Below are 16,643 nucleotides of genomic sequence, written 5' to 3'. Positions count from 1 at the left end.
AAAGGAGTACGACAAGGCTGCATATTGTCACCCTGCTTATTTAACTTATATGCAGAGTACATCATGAGAAATGCCGGGTTGGATGAATCAGAGGTCGGAATTAAGATTGCTGGAAGAATTATCAACAACCTCCGATATGCAGACGATACCACCCTAATGGCAGAAAGCGAAGAGGATCTCAAGAGCCTCTTGTTGAGGGTGAAAGAGGAGAGTGCAAAAGCTGGTTTGAAACTCAACATTAAAAAAACGAAGATCATGGCATCTGGCCCTATCACTTCCTGGCATATAGAAGGGGAAGAAATGGAAGCAGTGACAGATTTTACTTTCTTGGGCTCCAAGATCACCGCAGATGGTGACTGTAGCCATGAAATTAAAAGACGCTTGCTCCTTGGGAGGAAAGCTATGGCCAACCTAGACAGCATAGTAAGAAGCAGAGACATCACCTTGCCGACAAAGGTCCGTCTAATCAAAGCTATGGTTTTCCCAGTAGTAATGTATGGCTGTGAGAGCTGGACTATAAGGAAGGCTGAGCGCCGAAGAATTGATGCTTTCGAACTGTGGTGCTGGAGAAGACTCTTACGAGTCCCCTGGACTGCAAGGAGGTCAAATCAGTCCATCCTCAAGGAAATCAACCCTGAGTGCTCATTGGAAGGACAGATAATGAAGCTGAAGCTCCAATATTTTGGCCACCTAATGCGAAGAGAAAACTCCCTGGAAAAGACCCTGATGCTGGGAAAGACTGAAGGCCAAAGGAGAAGGGGACGGCAGAGGATGAGATGGCTAGATAGCATCACCGATGCAATGAATATGGACTTGAGCATGCTCCGGGAGAGAGCGGAGGACAGGAAGGCCTGGTGTGCTATGGTCCATGGGGTCACGAAGAGTCGGACACGACTGAACGACTGAACAACAACAATGTGAGATGCACCTCCATGTAAATTAAAGCATACTTCGTAACATCAGGGACGCTGAGCATCTCCCTATGAGGGAAGGTTACAGCAGCTGGGATTGTTTAGCTTGGAAAAAAGGAGGGTCAGGGGAGACATGATAGAGGTGTGCAAAATTATGCATGGTGTGGAGAATGTGGATAGGGAGACATTTTTATCCCTCCCTCAAAATACTAGAACCCACTGGGGTCATCCCATGAAGCTGATTCAGGACAGATAAATGGAAGGACTTCTTAACACAGCACAGAGTTAAACTATGGAATTCAATACCACAGGATGTAGTGATGGCATTGTGTCTCTCTACTAGTTTCATATCTGTTTTGGGGAAGAGCAGACTTCCCCAACTGCAGCCATCCAGATGACTTGGACTTCAACTCCCATGAGCCCCAGCCAGCATGGCCAATAGTCAGGGATGCTGCGAGGCTGGGGTAGACGAAGGTCTGTAATGTCTCCTGGCGGTGTTGGGCTTTTCTGCTGCTGCTTTATGCTGCTTATATTGTGTGGGGTTATTTATTATGCATATACTGTGTATGTATGTGTGTGTGTGTGTATATATATATACATACACACACACACACACACACACACACACACACAGAAAGAGTTAGAGATGAAGGTTTTCCCTAAAAGGCTACTTACACAACTTTTAAATAAATACACTAAAATATGGGAATATATAGTGTGAAAAGGGGTTAGATTAATCATGGATGAGAAGGCTATCAATGACTACAAGTCACGATGGCTCCCCTTCATGGATCACGGCCTTGTTGCGGTGAAGGGGCTTGCATATGTGAACTGAGAACTAAGTACAAGCTGGGTTCCGAAGAGGCAGAGGAACTAGAGATCAAATCGCCAACATTCGTTGCATCATGGAGAAAGCAAGAGAATTCCAGAAAAACGTCTATTTCTGCTTCATTGATGATGCTAAAGCCTTTGATTGTGTGGAACACAACAAACTGTGGCAAATTCTGAAAGAGATGGGGGTACCAGACCACCTTACCTGTCTCCTTGGGAGAAAAGCTATGGCAAACCTAGACAGCATAGTAAGAAGCAGAGACATCACCTTGCCGACAAAGGTCCATCTAATCAAAGCTATGGTTTTCCCAGTAGTAATGTATGGCTGTGAGAGCTGGACTATAAGGAAGGCTGAGCACCGAAGAATTGATGCTTTTGAACTGTGGTGCTGGAGAAGACTCTTACGAATGCCCTGGACTGCAAGGAGGTCAAATCAGTCCATCCTAAAGGAAATCAACCCTGACTACTCATTGGAAGGACAGATACTGAAGCTGAAGCTCAAATATTTTGGCCACCTAATGCAAAGAGAAAACTCCCTGGAAAAGACCCTGATGCTGGGAAAGACTGAAGGCAAAAGGAGAAGGGGACGGCAGAGGATGAGATGGCTAGATAACATCACCGATGCAATGAATATGAACTTGAGCATGCTCCGGGAGAGAGCGGAGGTCAGGAAGGCCTGGCGTGCTATGGTCCATGGGGTCACAAAGAGTCAGATACGACTTAATGATTGAACAACAACACGATGGCTATTTGCTACCTCCAATTTCAGAGGCAGTATGCTGAGGAACAAAGGTGGGAGGGGACTATTCCTCCAAGGGAACAAGGGGGAGGGGGATTGAAGGAGAGACAGTTGGGCTACAGCCCTAATGGGCCTCCTCCATTCCTATCCCCCCTCCCCCTTGCCTGCCCTGAGAAGTGGGGAGAGGAAGTGGGAAATGGAAAAGGAGGGAAAGAACTGTCTTTTGGCAGTGTCGGGACAACTGCGACTAAGCCATGTGCTTTTGCAATTTTCGTTTTTGAATCTTTTGCACAAAGGGGAAGGGCCTGGGGGTCATTTGCATGAAGTGGGATGTGTCTGGGGCAGTGGAATTCAAAGTGATGATTGTGTAAAGCTAGCAAGTTTCAGTTAGGGTTGGCAGAGAATTTCTCCCCAAAACATTGGGGGGCTGAGTGCCAACGTGTTCGGCCCCCCGAAGAAGTTTCAGGGAGAAATTCTCTGCCCCCCACCCCCCCCGGGACGGGACTTACCTTTCCCGAATGTCCCTCCCGGCGGCGGGTCCCGGCGGCGGTTCGTCGGGTCTTCGTCAGGGGCGGGGGCGGCAGCCGATCTTTCGACCGGCTGCCGCCGCCGCCATACCAATAAAACTAAAAAAAAAAAAACACCGCCGTGATAGGCTACGTGACGATTAATGTAGCCTATCACGGCTAGATTTGCAAAGTCAGCCGTGATAGGCTATAGGCTACGTAAATCGTCACGTAGCCTATCACGAGTGACTTTGAAAAAAAAAAAAAGCGCGTACGGCTAATGGCGGCCCCCATAGGGAGCCGCCATTCACGTTCCTTATTTGGTCGCTTATTTGGTCGCTATTTGCGTTGCCCTTATTTTCGCCGTAGTCTACGTAAACATTTATGTAGACTACAGTGACCAAATAAGGAACGTGAATGGCGGCTCCCTATGGGGGCCGCCATTTGCGTACGCGCTTTTTTTTTTTTTAAAGTCACCCGTGATAGGCTACGTGGCGATTTACGTAGCCTATCACGGCTGACTTTGCAGATCTAGCCGTGATAGGCTACGTTAATCATCACGTAGCCTATCACGGGGGCGTTTTTTTTTTAACTTTTTATTTTGTGGCCGGGCGAGGTGAGGCGCCTCCTCCCTGGCCTGAATTTCGGCCGGGCGAGGTGGGAAGCCTCCCCCCCGGCCTGAACTTCGGGGGGAGAGCAGTGAAGCGCCTCCCCCCCACCGCGAAAAGCTGCGAGACCAGGTAAGTGGCTTTCGTGCACCCCTAGTTTCAGTTTCAAAAGGATGACTCGTCATAAGGCTGCAATATCAACCCTGTGGTGTTAGCGGTTGCAGAAAATGGTGGAGGTCACAAAATGGGCACCATGCTTCAGAAATCTGAATCTGAAGCTTGCACACTGCTATAAAAATGACAGACTATTCGTGTATTTGGAAACAATATGAATCAGATTTATTCTTTTGTTTTCAGCATGAGATGCTCCTTTGTATTCAAATCAGGCGTTAAGACAATAATGTAGCACTTGGGGAGAAAGATGCAGCCCAGTAACCCAGCACTGGAGGCCGAGATGGAGAAGACCTGCACGGCCACCATGTATTTCCCCTTGGTGCTCAGGTAGGTGGGCACAAAGGACATCCAAACACTGCAAAAGATCAGCATGCTGATGGTGATCAGCTTGGCTTCATTGAAGGCCCCAGGCAGCTTTCTGGCTAGAAAAGCCACCATGAAGCAGATGGCAGCCAGGAAGCCCATGTAGCCAAGGGCAGCATAAAACATGCCGACAGACCCTTCGTTGCATTGCAGGATGATCTGTCCAGGCTGGGAGTGCATGTCAGTGTCAGGGAATGGCGGAGAGATGCCAAGCCAGATGGAGCAGATGACAACTTGCACAACAGAACAGGAAAGGACAATGGAGTTGGCCAAACTCTTCCCCAGCCATCCCCTCACCCTGTTCCCTGGCTTTGTGGCCAGGAATGCCAGCACCACAGTGACTGTTTTCGCCAAGAGAGAAGAGACGGCAACTGAGAAGATGATGCTAAAGGTTGTATGTCGAAGGAGGCAGGTCGCTTTCCTTGGCCGACCCATGAAGAGGAAGGAGGACAAGAAGGAAAGCAGAAGGGAGACGAGGAGAATGTAGGAGAGGTCCCGGTTGTTGGCTTTGACTACTGGAGTGTCCAGGTATTTGATGAAGATTCCTAACACAAAGCCTGTGGTTAAGGACAAGAATAGGGCAAAGGAAGCCAAGGTAATACCCAAATATTCTTCGTAGGACAGGAAGGTGATATCCTTGGGGATACATTCATCTCGGTCCTTGTTCGGATGCTGATCATCCGGACACTTGGTGCAATGGTCTGCATCTGGAAAAAAAAGAGAAACATCTCCCTTACACCCTTAGCAATCTCTGTTCTTTTACATTCCATCAAATATATTTTTCTGGTGTGATTGGCAAGAGATATTAATGTCATGCAGGGCACCATCAGGCCTGCTGAGCCTCATCATTCTCCCATGTTAACAACCGACATTTGGTGTTTCAAGCACGTTTCATTTAAACGTGACCTTCTGTGGGCCTAATTTGGCTTGCAAATGTTCCATATTCATCCCATGAAACCTTCATGATTCCCTCCAGGGGGAGGACTGGATACCTGAAAGATTCCTTGCTTTTACCTCAAACCTGTGATTGGAGATAACTGTGGGGTGTGTGGCCTGACCGAGTGTGTTTTGTGTGCTTTGTGGATCATCCATGTGGTAAGTTGGCTGGAAATGACGTGATGTCAGAGGCCTGGCCCTCTCCCTGATGTCATTCAGGCCATGGAGGGCAGGCTGGGAAGCCCCCAACAAAATTTAGTTCCCCACTTCTGCTGTAACAATCATTTTTGAGAGGATCCAGGAGTAGGGGTGGACGAAACTCACTTACCTGTCCTTGAAGCTTTTTGCGGTGGGGGGGAGGCGCTTCGCTGCTCCCCCCGTGAAGTTCAGGCCGGGGGGGGAGGCTTCCCGCCTTGCCCAGCCGAAATTCAGGCCAGGGGGAGGCTTCCTGCCTCGCCCGGCCAAAATTCAGGCCGGGGAGGAGGCGCCTCGCCTCACCCAGCTGCGAACTCAAAAGTTTTTTTTTAAAAAAAATATACGCCCCCGTGATAGGCTATGTGACGATTAACGTAGGCTATCACGGCTAGATCTGCAAAGTCAGCTGTGATAGGCTACGTTAATCGTCACGTAGCCTATCACGGGGGCGTTTTTGTTTTTTTTCTTTGATTGGAATGGCGGCGGCGGCAGCCGGTCAAAAGACCGGCTGCCGCTCCCGCCCTGGACGAACACCCGCCAAACCGCCGGCCGGACCCGCCGCCGGGAGGGACATTCGGCAAAGGTAAGTCCCGTCCCGGGGGGGGGGTGGGGGGGCGGAGAATTTCTCCCCGAAACTTGTTCGGGGGGCCGAACACGTTGGAGCTCGGCCCCCCGAAGTTTCGGGGAGAAATTCTCCGCCATCCCTATCCAGGAGTATTCTGAGACAATGCCTTTTAGTCCTGAGAAAGTTACCAAGGATCCCCTCCTTTGCTAAAAAAATTACAGGCCAGTGGCCCACAATAACAAAGATTCTGGTGATTCCTCTGGAAGGGGAGACCCCCCCGGGAGAGCCATTTTGTGGGAAAGAGCTTGCCTGTCTTCTCCGCCCCCTCCCACAGCTTAGGCAAAGAATAGAGCTGAGCTTGATTGAGACAGAGGAGGGGACACAGGGCCGGTTTGCACATCACGATAATCCACCATGAGACAAACAATGCTGACAACCCACCGTAGATTGTTGGGTCATGTGAATGGTGTCACAGAGAGCTGAACTTTGGCTCTGCAAGCATCTTGTGGTGCTGGATGTCTCTCTCTCTCTCTCTCTCTCTCTCAAGATCTGATGTGGAAAAAGTGGACTGCAGTTCCCATCACCCACATCCAGCCTCCACCTGTGCTCAGCCTAAGCTCAACCAGGATCATCCGGTGAAGCTGATTGGTGGGAGTTTCAGGACAGATAAAAGGAAGGGCTCCTTCACACAACGAAGAGTTAAACATGGGAATTTACTTTCGCAAGATGTAGTGATGGCCACCAATTTGGCTGGCTTTAAAAGGAGGTTAGACAAATTCCTGGAGCAAAAGGCTACCAATCGCTACTAGTCCCGATGGCTATCTGCTACCTCCAGTACCAGAGGCAGTGGGCCTATGTACATCATTTGTGGGGAACATGAGTGGGAGGGTGTAATTGTACTGGGTATTTCTTGGTTTCTCATTGATGTATTTTGTTGGCCATTGTCTGAATAGAGTGCAGGACTAGATGGGCCTTTGATCTGACCCAGCATGGCTCTTCCTATATTCTGATGTTCATTTGTGAACAGACTGAAAATGTTACAAAATGCCACTAAGCCTCCCCTGACCTCCTTCCAAAGGAAACCAAACCTTGGAGAACACTCCATCCCTGCAATTACTCCCCACTCAGAGAGGTGGGGTGAACATAACAATATTAACCATGGAAGACTTGCATGTGATGTAAAGTGCAGGAGACACATGCAGGCTGGGGGTGCTGATCCCTGCCCCATCCTCTGCCTCCCCACCCTCCAGCACTCAGTCCATCCTCCCAGGTCATTTTTCATTAGTCGCTTTATGAAATACATTGTGGCTATTGCAATAAAGGATCAAAGTTTAGAAATGACTTTAATAAAAGCATTAGAGAACATGTCTGGGTGGATCTTTACCCTCCTTCACAGGGGCTGCACTTTCCTCTGGAGTCACCCACCTTCCTGGATGGAGATGGTCCCTTCCACGCAGGGAGCACAGTCATAGCAGCAAACCGGCCTTCCTTCCTGAACCACCTTGACGGATCCTGGGCGGCAGCTTTCCACGCACCTGGACTGAGGCAGGGGCTACGCACAGAACAAGGACCATCAAGGAAAATGTGTTGGGGCCAATTTAGCTACAGAAATGGCAGACACAGTTGAAAGGGCCCAACAGGGTCTCCAGGATTGAATGTGAAGCCCATATCTAAGCCTGAGCACATGCAGCTTCCCAGTCCCCTCCCCCCGGGCCTTCTCCTCCCCTTCCTCTCTTCTTACTCTTGTCTCAGATCTTAAGGTACATGTCTGCTTGTGGTCCGTAAAGCACCATACAGACTGGTGGTGTTATACAAATGGACAGAGAAGTCTCAAGTCACCCGCAGCCTGAGTTTGAAGGAAATCCTTCTGGCACACAGCTGGGAAGCAGAGCTGGGAAAAGGCTCCCCTCTCTCTGGCTGTGTTTCCACCAGCGATTTACGCCAACCTGGCTGTGCAGTGAGGTCTCTGTGTTTCCATGACATCGTGGCCATTCAGCACCAGCCCTGCATTTTATCGCTGAAAAAAATGCTTCTTCTGAGACTGCTTATAGTCTGACTTTTCCAGCTTGCAGTCCGACTTTTCCAGCTTACTGCAGCTCCATTACTGACCTGTTTCCACAATCACACTGGGTCCAGTATGATAGTCCTGCCCATGGGGTGTGTAGCCCGGCCTTTGTGGGTGTGTCGCTCTGACCTCAGTGACCCAACCGTTTCCCTCCCTCTTTTCCGGACGTTTCATCGATGTTTTGGAGCAGAATGTCGAGGGACCAACTTTTAAAACATCATACAAAATAAACACAAGAACACAGCCCAGGACCCCAGGCAAGGGGTGTTTTCTCCCATTGTGCTGAATGAGGCTTGTCCTCTCAGTGACCACAGAAATGACAGAGAAGCCCCTCAGTTGACATGTCACATATCAAAGCCCTCGATTCTTGAAATGCGATTAAGCGCGATCTCGAGGCTTCAGTCCATTGCCTTAGGACGTAACTCCTTCACAGCTTCCATATAGAGATCTTGTGCATTAAAATGGGGTGGGGGTTTTGCTCTCTTTCCAACAACAAGCCCACTACTGTCTCCTCAGAAGTCACTCCCCTTGTGGTCAATGAGGTCCTCTGGGTTAAAATGGGGGCTACTTTCCCTCTTTGTGTTCTCCCCAGACCCAACCCAGACTCCACTCAGACTTCACCCAGCCATCGAGAAAATAATTCGATTAGAGCTCAGTGGAGAGTGGAGACAGCACAGTGCCCCAGTCTACATCAATGATAAGATGATAACACACCCTCTGAGATCTGGAAGAACTGCTGCTAGTTAAAACTTCCACGCTGACCTGGAAGCTGTTACATTTAGCAGAGGTTAAGAGACAGTAGGTAAATACCATGGAGTTAAAGGAATTTTTTTCTCACCTTGTGGAACCACTGGGGCCACACAATGGCGTCCTGATCAATGGTGAACTGGAGGCCTGCTGGGGATCCCCGTCTTTCCATACTCCCAAATTTCACTTTAACGACAGACTTATTGGGGAACTTCACCCAGTTCACGATGTCAAAGGCGGCTGCCAGCTCCCCGTTCTCGTCCAAATACACTCTGTCCATGGAATTATTGTAAAACTGGGAACTTCTCAGGAAAGGGTGAAGCTAGAATGGCAGAGAAATCTCCAGCATGGCAGAAACAAGAAACCACACTTGATTTTTTTTTAGTTCTGAGCATTTCATGCTTGAAGCATCTATGGGTCAGGGCTGGTTCCAGACTCGTGACTGGGTGTGTTGCTTAACATTTGCAAGGGACCCAGTTTCATCCCAGAATGTTATATTTGTGCTTAGCACTTTGCAGAGCTGAAGCCTACTCATACACTCTGATAGCCATCTGAGGTCCTCCTCCAGGTGCCTCCTCTGAGGGCGTTTGGAGGATGGCAATGAGGGAGAGGGCCTTTTCAGTGGTGGCCCCTCCATTATGGAACATACTTCCCCGTAAGGTTTATCCAGTGCCCACAATGTCATCCTTTTGGCGCCAGGTTAAGACTTTCCTCTACTCCCAGGCATTTGACAGCATATGATAAGAAACCAGGCCTGAGATTTCTATTGTTGATTGTTTTCCTATTGTTTTTTATGTAAATGGTTTGTATATTATGTTTTCTATTTTATTTTAAGGTTTTAATCTTTTGTAGACTGCCCAGACAGCTTTGGCTATTGGGCAGTATACACACGTAGTAAATAATGCTAAAAAAGTTATAGACTTAAAAATTAGTTCAGCAATCTGGGCCTGGTATTACCATTGGCAAAGGGAGGCTGACCTCTGTTAGGTAGTTAAGGCTGAGATCCTATGTGCACAAAACTGGTAGTAATTTCAATTGAACTCAATAGGACCTGGGTTTGAGTAGGCACCCACAGGATTGAGCTGGAAATATTATCGGTTTATTTATTTATTTATTGCATTTATATCCCACCTTTTTCCCTCTTGCAAGGCGGCTTACATTATCCTCCTCCTCTCCATTTTATCCTCACAACAACAACCCTGTGAGGTGGGTTGGGCTGAGAGTCTGTGACTGGCCCAAAGTCACCCAGTGAGCTTCTATGGCCGAGTGAGGGCTAGAACCCGGATCTCCCGGCTCCTAGTCCAACACTTTTGCCACTACACCATATGTTTGGGAAAGAATCTAGATTTTCCATTGTGGAAAAAGATATGTTTAATACAACGTAATTGGGGAAAGCTTGGTGCTATTGTAAAAGTCACCAGAAAAATCAGAAATGTACGTTTCCGTTAAATGCCATCAGTACATGAACCATTCATTAATATCCAGACACCATTTCAGATATATATCCAGCACTGCACCCATGACACTCACATGGACAAAAGGAGGGAGGGGCAACAGTGGAGCCAGGTAAGTGTCAAAATAGCATTCCAGTCAAGGAGGCTGGAAGGACAGCAAGATGGCTGACTCCAATGGTGGAACATGGGAAAGGGAATACCTGCCATGGCTGCAGCCTTTGAACATCCAGCCTGTCTCCACCATCCACCACCATTCTCTTGGATCTGGACAACTAAGCAGCATCCAAGACATGGGCTACAGCCAGGACAGAGTTGTAAATGATGTGGTTGTCTGCAGCCAGGATTCTCGCCACATCCTCTTGGGGCAGGGCCTCCAGTTTCTCATTCTCTCTGCATCTTTTCCAGCCTTTCACAGACAATGCATACTTTGAATAGGCACAACTAAAGCCATTCTCCATAAACTGCTTGATAGTAAAGAAAAAGTGTGTAAAACCATCATATTTTGACCTTTTAGTTTGCTGGAGAGTGAAGGAAAATATACCAAGGATATGTTGGAGAGGAGGATGATTATATTTCAATGCCAAGCTGAAGTCCCATAAAGCAGTTGTGACCCAGACTTTCCCTACAATGGGTTTCACCAAGAAATGAACATACTGTTGCATAACATTTAGTCCAATTAAGAAGTATCTAGTGTCTGCACAATAAACAAAGACGTTGACTTGTCTCCAGTTGTGGAATGAAGGATGAGGGAAGCCCACTTCATTGGATTCAGTCCTGAGATGCTTTGTGTGAAAGCAACACAAACACCGTTCCTGGTGAGCTCTGGTTTCAAGGCCCTCATGCATCTCTCTCCGTTATCGGTGTCCGGAGCAACAAGACCAATCGATGTCCATCTGAAATGCAGGAGCAGTTTGGCAATCCCTGGGTACTGGCTTCCTTCTTTGGGGACCATCCGGTAGAAGAAAGGGAAGTGAGCTTTATCACTCAGAACATGAGAAAGAAACGCATAACTGACCTGGCAAAGAAAGGAAGAGACGGGTGGTTTGTTTTGCTTCACAACCACTTTTCATTTCTTCAGATGACACTTACTGACTGGAAATATCTGTGCCATTTTTCATACCAGTAGAACGAATAGTCAGAATTTTATGATGAAAAAAATATTCAGGCTGCATGATGACAGAACAGTGAAAAATGAAGATGCCCTAAACTAACGAGCATCTCCTGAGTGTCCATAAGGGAAGCAAGTTCCCAGCAGTTCATCCCACTTTCACAGCAGTATTGAACGTGGCCAAGAAACAGAACCCGGAGTAAGAATACACTTGACTTTAAGGGGTGACCGGCAGCTGCAAAGTAGTTTGCCCCCCCCCCACTGGTGTCTATGACTGCCCCCTTATTTTCTGAGTTACAAACGTGAATGAGGAACAAACCACACATAATTACATGATTTTCCCTTGAGTGTGGGTTTTTTATTTCACATATTGCTAGTGTACCCCCAATACACATTCAGGCCCAAGAGGGGAGGGGAGCCCTATCACTTTGCACCCTGCAGTAGATCCAGTTCACCTCTTTCCATGGCCAGGGTAAGCTCCCATTCATGTTCTCTGGAGAACATTTTGATTTCTTTGGAGAGAAGCCCAAGTAGAGTTAGCCTGTAAACAACTCCCCCCACTGCACCTGCAGGATTTTGTAGATGCCCAGCATGGTTGAAATCTGGATGGAGATGTCAGAGGCAGACTCTTTGAGAACAGCCAATGGGTGATTCTGCCTTCCACAGCTGTAGGTGGGAACATTTCCCTGCCCAGGAGAGAGCAGGTCTAGCCAGGCATCCGAAGTCAGTCTGGCATTGAAATAGTTGTCATGGATGTCGTAGCCCAGGGTGATGTTGGCTAAGAGCCTCGGATTCTGGTTGATCTCCTGGGTGGCCAAGAAGAAGGACAGGATCTTCCAGTACTCTGTGTCTCCTTTCCTGATAAAAAAGTGTCACATTGTCATCCTGTATGCAATGAAACAAAAATATTCAGTTGTTGCTTATTTACTTGACAGCCTGTTGGAGGCAAATGTTTCTGTGTTACTTTTCCAGAACTTTCCTCATACTAGATCCATTTCAATCGGGCTTCAGGCCTGGGCATGGGGCAGATATGGCCTTGGTCGACTTGGTGGATGATATGAGGAGGGCTTTGGATAGGGGTGAATGCTCCTTCCTTGTTCTCCTCGACCTCTCAGCGGCTTTTCATACCAATGACCATGGTATCCTGGACCGCCTGGAGGGGTTGGGCATTGGAGACACCATATTGTGCTGGTTCCTGTCCTTCCTCTCCAGCAGGTACCAGAGGGTAGCACTGGGAGAGGAGGTGTCGGACCCGTGGCCGCTCACGTGTGGGGTGCCACAGGGTTCCATCCTGTCCCCGATGCTATTTAATATCTATGCGAGGCCGCTGGGGGCTATCATCATGAGGTTTGGGGTGCAGTGTCATCAATATGCGGATGACACACAGCTCTACCTCTCATTCAAATCTTCACCAGGGTTGGCCATGGAATCCCTGTCCAAATGTCTGGAGACACTGAGTGGCTGGATGGGGAGGAATAAGATGAAACTAAACCCTGACAAGACTGAGGTACTTTTGGTTAGGGATGTACGAAAGTCACTTACCTGGTCCCGCAGTTTGCTTCGCGGTGGGGGGGAGGTGCTTTGCTTCTCCCCCCGAAATTCAGGCCGGGGGGGGGAGGCGCCTCGCCTCGCCCGGCCGAAATTCAGGCCGGGGAGAAGTGCCCCGTCTCCCCAGCCGCGAAAGACAAAAGTAAAAAAAAACAAAAACAAAAAAACCCGTGATAGGCTACTAGGGATGTACGAAAGTCACTTACCTTTTCGCAGCTTGGCTTCGCGGTGGGGGGGAGGCGCTTCGCTTTTCCCCCCTCAGTTCAGGCAAGGGGGGGAGGCTTCCCACCTCGCCCGGCCGAAATTCAGGCCGGGGAGAAGCGCCCTGTCTCCCCAGCCACGAAACAAAAAGTAAAAAAGAAAAAGACCCCGTGATAGGCTACGTGACAATTTACGTAGCCTATCACGGCTAGATTTCCAAAGTCAGCCATGATAGGCTACGTAAATCGTCATGTAGCCTATCAGGGGTGACTTTAGAAAAAAAAAAAGTAGGGGTGTCAGAGAATTTCTCGCCGAAACTTTGGGGGGCTGAGTGCCAACGTATTCGGCCCCCCGAAGTAGTTTCGGGGAGAAATTCTCCACACCCCCCCTGCCCCCCGCACCCCCCCGGGATGGGACTTACCTTTCCCGAATGTCGCTCCCGGTGGCGGGTCGCAGCGGCGGTTCAGCAGGGCTTCGACAGGGGTGGGGGCGGCAGCCGGTCTTTCGACCAGCTGCCGCCGCCGCCATTCCAAGAAAAGTAAAAAAAAAATAAACGCCCCCGTGATAGGCTACATGACGATTAATGTAGCCTATCACGGCTAGATTTGCAAAGTCAGCCGTGATAGGCTACGTAAATCGTCACGTAGCCTATCACGGGTGACTTAAAAAAAAAAAGCGGGTACGGCTAATGGCGGCCTCCATAGGGAGCCGCCATTCGCATTCTTTATTTGGTCGCTGTAGTCTATGTAAAGATTTACGTAGACTACAGCGAAAATAAGGGCAACGCTATTCTGAATTTCGGCCCGGCGAGGCGGGAAGCCTCCCCCCTGGCCTGAATTTCGGCCGGGCGAGGAGGGAAGCCTCCCCCCCCGGCCTGAGCTTCGGGGGGAGCAGCGAAGCGCCTCCCCCCCACCGCGAAGCAAGTTGCGAGACCAGGTAAGTGACTTTCGTGCACCCCTAGGCGGCGGCGGCAGCCAGTCGAGATACCGGCCGCCGCCCCCGCCTGTGACGAACCACTGCCGAACCGCCGCCGGGACCCGCCGCCCAGAGGGACATTCGCCGAAGGTAAGTCCCATCCCAGGGGGGCCGGGGTGGCGGCGGAGAATTTCACCGCCGATTTCGGGGGGCCGAATGCGTTGGCACTCAGCCCCCCGAAGATTCGGGGAGAAATTCTCTGCCATCCCTACTTTTGGTGGGAGACAAGAGGAGGTTGGGGGATGTTGACCTGGTATTGACTGGGGTATGGCTATCCTTGAAAGACCAGGTCCGCAGCCTGGGGGTCATTTTAGACTCCCAGCTGTCCATGGAGGCTCAGGTGTCAGCTTTGAGCTGGACAGCATTGTACCACCTCCATCTGATACGGCGGCTGCACCACTACCTTCCTGACCATCTGCTCCCATCAGTAGTACACACCCTGGTCTCCTCTTGTCTAGACTACTGCAATGCACTCTACGTGGGGTTACCCTTGAAGACAGTTCGGAAGCTGCAGCTGGTGCAGAATGCGGCTGCTCGCCTGATTAAGGCAGCCACTGGTGTGATCACATCACTCTGGTGCTGAAGGAGTTGCACTGGTTACCAGTTGTTTTCCAGGTGAAATTCAAGGTTTTGGTTTTGACCTTTAAAACCCTACATAGTTCTAAAGGTCAAAAGGTCCTCCATATTTAAAGGTCCTCCATATCTTATGGAGCGCCTCCAGCAACACCAGACAGGCCGCTCAACAAGATCAGCCTTGGATGGACTTCTCTCTGTCCCATCAGCCAGGACAGCTAGGCTGGTGAGGATGAGGGAGAGAGCCTTCTCTGTGTTGGCCCCACTCTGTGGAACTCCCTCCCTAGGGAATACCACCATGCCCCCTCTTTAATGAGCTTCCACCACGCACTGAAAACTTGGTTATTCAGGCAGGCATTTGGGGTGGGTTAGGGTATTTTTAAATAATGTTTTAATGTATAATTTTACTGTTTTAAATTGTACCATTGTACATTGCCCAGAGTGACTGGGTGACCGGCCAGATGGGTGATTAAGAAATGTAATAAATAAAATAAAAATAATAAATACTAACACAGATCCACAGCCAAACCAGAAGCACAACACCGAATCCCCACTTAGTGCTTAGTTTGCGTAGAGGTAGCCGGGAAAGGGGGAAGAACTTTTCCCAGGGTCAAGAACCAGGATCCATTTTAAAACAAAACCCCAGAACACATGTCCACCCCAGTGCTGGAATTAGGCAAGTGTGCAACCCTTGAAACCAAGAAAGAAATTGCGACAGGACAATGGATTTGGAAGATTTCTTAAATGATGGGGCATTTCTCTTAGCCAGCCTCCCCCACCCTGGTGCCTTCCAGTTGTTTTGAATTACAACTCCCAGCATGCCTGACCATTGGCCATGCTGGCTGCGGCTGAAGGCAATTGAAGTCCCCAGGTTGGTGATGGCTGCTCTAAGGGGAGTGGTATCCAAGCAGCCTCTAAATCTGGAAGAAAATAACTGAACAAACCTTTTCTCTGTGTGTGAGAAAGTGAGAATGGGGAAAGTGCTTGTTATCATGACCTCACCTGAGTTGCCGCCCCAGGGATGAGGCATCACAGACATGTGACGAAGCATCAGCACAAGTTAAGCCCCTGTGCGGGTTTAGCAACAGGGTGAGGAGACCAGGGCAGTTGACTCTTCCCTCCCTGCTCATAGCAAGTAGTTGCAAAGAAATAACTATACATAAATTCCACACCTTCTCCTATTAACAAGTTAGTTTTCCAGGTAAACAAACCCAATCATAGCAATTTTTTAAAAAGTTATGAGAGTAGAAAGCCAGCAGAGGTGCTAGGGATGTCCCATGTGTTGCATGGAGTGCCGCATGTATGTAGCAGCACCCACCATCTGGAAAACCCTCCCTCGAGAAGTTCAGAAAGCAGAAAATGTGGCATCTTTCAAACGCCTCCTGAAAACACACTTGCTCATCCAGGGTTTCCCTGTGCGGTAAGTAAATTAATTAGTTACAATTAGGGATGTACAAAAGTCACTTACCTGTTCACGGATTATGTTGATGGTGGGGGGAGGCGTTCCATCCCTCCCCCTGGAATCCTGGCCGGCCAGCTCCGCTCCGCAGGGATTCCGCAGAGCCGTCGGCCGGCTCCGCCAGCAGCTGGACATCTGGACACTGGCTAGCAGGGACGCAAATGGCGGCTGTAGCCGCCGCCGTTTGTGTCTCTGCAGTCAGCCGTGATAGGCTACATAAATGTTTACGTAGCCTATCACGTCTGACTTAAAAAACAACAACAACGTCGTACGCAAATGGCGGCGGCTGTAGCCGCCGCCATTTGTGTACGCACTTTTTTTTTTAAAGTCAGACGTGATAGGCTATGTAAACATTTACCTAGCCTATCACGTCTTTTTTTTTTTTTTTAAACTGGAAATGGCGGTGGCGGCAGCCGGTCGGAAGACCGGCCACTGCAGCTGCCGCCACCGCTGAACCGCCGCTGGAGCTGCTGCCAGAGCTGCCGCCAGAGCCACCCGGAAGATCCGCCCCAGGTAAGTCTCGTCCCGGGGGGGTGGCGGGGGGGGTGGCAGGCCATTCCGCCACCGATTTCAGGGGGCCGAATGCACTGGCATTAGGCCTCCCCGAGATCCGTGGCAGAATTCTCTGACATCCCTAGTTACAATGCTCCACCTTGGATTTTTACTAGAGTTGGAAGTAGAGGTG

General features: G+C 49.4%; 1 long non-coding RNA gene across 1 annotated transcript; it reads right to left on the bottom strand.

The window, feature by feature from the left end:
* Positions 1–9,756: 9,756 nt before the first annotated feature.
* Positions 9,757–16,270, bottom strand: LOC146356688 (uncharacterized). Its single transcript, XR_014787471.1, has 3 exons — positions 15,968–16,270; positions 11,769–12,087; positions 9,757–11,109 (listed from the first exon to the last, which is right to left on the bottom strand). It is a non-coding gene; the product is annotated as an uncharacterized LOC146356688 (long non-coding RNA).
* Positions 16,271–16,643: the final 373 nt, after the last annotated feature.

Source organism: Heloderma suspectum, chromosome 2 (assembly GCF_057233095.1).
Source record: "Heloderma suspectum isolate Gila_16-S chromosome 2, 16-S_ref, whole genome shotgun sequence".
Classification (NCBI taxonomy): domain Eukaryota; kingdom Metazoa; phylum Chordata; class Lepidosauria; order Squamata; family Helodermatidae; genus Heloderma; species Heloderma suspectum.
Note: the sequence above shows the minus strand (reverse complement) of the source record. Positions and strands in the feature narration are given on the sequence as shown.